Source organism: Lepisma saccharinum, chromosome 1 (assembly GCF_977018435.1).
Source record: "Lepisma saccharinum chromosome 1, izLepSacc3.1, whole genome shotgun sequence".
In the NCBI taxonomy this organism is placed as follows: Eukaryota; Metazoa; Arthropoda; class Insecta; order Zygentoma; family Lepismatidae; genus Lepisma; species Lepisma saccharinum.
In genome coordinates, this window is record NC_139229.1 from 106061330 (window position 1) to 106064295 (window position 2966).

Consider the following 2966-nt stretch of genomic DNA (forward strand, 5'->3'; position numbering starts at 1 on the left):
AACATCCTGTATATATAAAAAAGAAAAGTGGTTGGCACAGTGCGCTAGGACGCCAGGGTCCACGGTTCGAATCTCGATTCGGACATGGATGGTTGTGCTGTCTGTCTTGAAAGAAATTATGTAGAGAATTTATTAAAAAGTGATATGAGGGAAAGAAAGTGACGGAGGAAGCTGTCACTTAGAGGTTTTCCTTAAAAAATATTTTAAAAAATAAAAAAAATAAAATAAAAAGTGGTTAGCACATCGCGCTAGGACGCCAGGGGTCCCGGGTTCGAATCTCGGCCTAGGCATGGATATTTGTGAGTATTCCATTCATCACTTTCATCATATCATCACTGATCCCCATCTTCGCAATTAACCGAAAGTTATACAAAAGCGAAGTAAAATAAAGCAAATCAATCAATCAATCAATTCGACCTCAGGTTAAGAACAGCTGCTCTAGTGGGTCATCAATTTCGATTTGGGAAGGGGTAGAAATTTTTCCAGTGTATAAGAGCATTGGGAGCAAAATATCCCTACTTATAAAGCTCCGAAACCGATGTCCATTTCATAACCCACGCACTAGATCATTACTTGAAGACATGCCAAGAAATTAATGTATAATTCATTGTCGTTCTTCTTATGTGAACAATCAGTCGAAGAGAGTTGGTGCATTCCTAATTACTAATTGAGAAACTCAACTGTACGAAATTATTCTGCCCGATACATTTTTTAACATGGTGGGAAATCCTGCAAAACAACATGGTTGTTTGTTCCCTAGTCTATTATCCCTTGCATGACGAAAAGCTCTGCTCAAGGCCTGTTTGTGAGGTCTTAGTAATCTTGAAACCTTTTGGAAGTTAAGTTATAATCATATTTTATTATGGAGAGCTGGTGTCCACAAGCAATTCTGTCTATATTTCTTCTCCAGAAACATGTTATATACTGTGACGGGCCTTGTAATGTTAGCAGGTCAGTACGTAAAGTCCATGAACACAAATGTTCTTGCAAGTGCTGGATTCAGTTTCAGTTTTATTTTGTATTTTCCTACTTTAAGCCACTTTCCTGCATCTTAAGTATATTTTGAAGGCGTAGATAAATTACAATTAGATAAATCTGATAATAGGACAACACGGCCGTGTACATAGATTTAGAATGAGAGTGGTGTTATTTCTAGTAGTTAATGTTATTATTATTATTTTCATTGCTGATATTATTATAATCAGGGTACATTGGTAAAGGTAGGTAAAGTTCCCCGTGCATATAGCACCGTGCCATGAAGGCACGTTTAGGGGTTGTGGGGCACACCCATTCTTGATGTAGGCCATTTTGGAGGTGATGTGATCAGCACCACGCTCCGGCCGCCTTTACCCTCAGGGTTGCCCCCAGCTATCCATTCATTTGAGACTGGGTGGGCTCCAGAGCCGCTTGATGAGGGGACAACAAGGCCGGGACAATTCCGACCTTAGATCACCCATTCGAGAATCGAACTCGGGTCTCCCGCTTGGCAGTCAGACGCCCTACCGACTAGACCACCGCGTCAAAGATTATTATTATTATTATTATTATTATTGATATTAAAATCAGGTTACATTGGAGCAATTTATATTTATTTCAAAAACATTTTAACGTAAACATTGGCTTGATACGTACAGATTATTTCTATTGTCTACGACAATACTATTTTTATTCAATATTATGTTACAGTTAGACTTCTTTTTATTTGTAGGCAATCGAATTTTATTTTTAATTGTATGGCTAATTATTACAGATATACTGACATACATGTTTGCATTTAATCAGTTCCCTGCTAATTTATTATAAATACTTGAAATTCATACGAAAATAAATCCTGACATACACAATATTTAATCATGAAGCACCCATTGCATAAATTATGAATACATTTTGAAGAAACTGGAGAATTTTACGCTAAATATAGAATTTTATCGCATGAATTTAAATTTAGAACTAACAAGTATTACAAATGAAATCTACGAACATTCTACAGAAAATATCGGAGCGAACAATTTAAGGGCTCGAGTGTAAAACATGTTAAGTGACATTTTGGTAATTTTGAGTTACAAAGTAAAATGTGCCATCCTTCAATTTTCGAGTATAATTGCCATGTCATACAATTTGCATTGGACTCAGTAAAGCCTTGTGAAATTATTAAACACAACATGAAAATAGAAATATCTACAGTATAGCTTCTAATAACCTTTTTTCTTAATGAACTCAGAAATGACCGAAATGTCAGTTACCATGTTTTACACCCGAGCCCTTCAATTGATCGATTGATTTAGTTTATTTTACTTCGCTTTTCTTCCACTTTTGGCTAATCGCGAAGATGAGCATGCATGGTGCTAAGATGAGATGGGTGAAGGCAGAATCACAAACATATAGGGAAGACACAGCACGAGCTCCACAGAGGATTATATTGGCTGTGAGTCCAGACGCCAGAGCATTACTAGTCTGCAAAATGCAGTCCAGAGTTTACTACGTGGAAGGAAAGTTGATATTTTGGTGTCTTCGGAAAGAGTCACCTCGTACTCCCCAGGGAGCGGACAATGATAAATCGCTGGAAAAGAGTATAACATTTTCAAAATCATTTAAAAAATCATAGCGATCAGTTCTGCGGTCTTACTCTTTTTTAATAATTATTTAATAATATATAATTAATGCAAAATGTTTACTAACCCTATGGGAGAAATGTGGACCCTTAAACCTTACCCTTCCTCAGTATACGGCTGGGGCTGATACAAAGGAACATGTATTACATCGTCGGAATCGAACCCTGAACGATCACGACCCGACTACTTAAAATGCTCGGTCATAAGAGCAGACAATGTTGTTTCTGCATCTGCATTTCTCATTTATTTTTTTTAATGTACCTGTCTGTAACTGCATGCTCTACTTCTCATTTGTACAGCGTCGAAGAATTGGAGGCTGCTGGGTTGCTAATTACCACTCATCCAAGGCTCCCA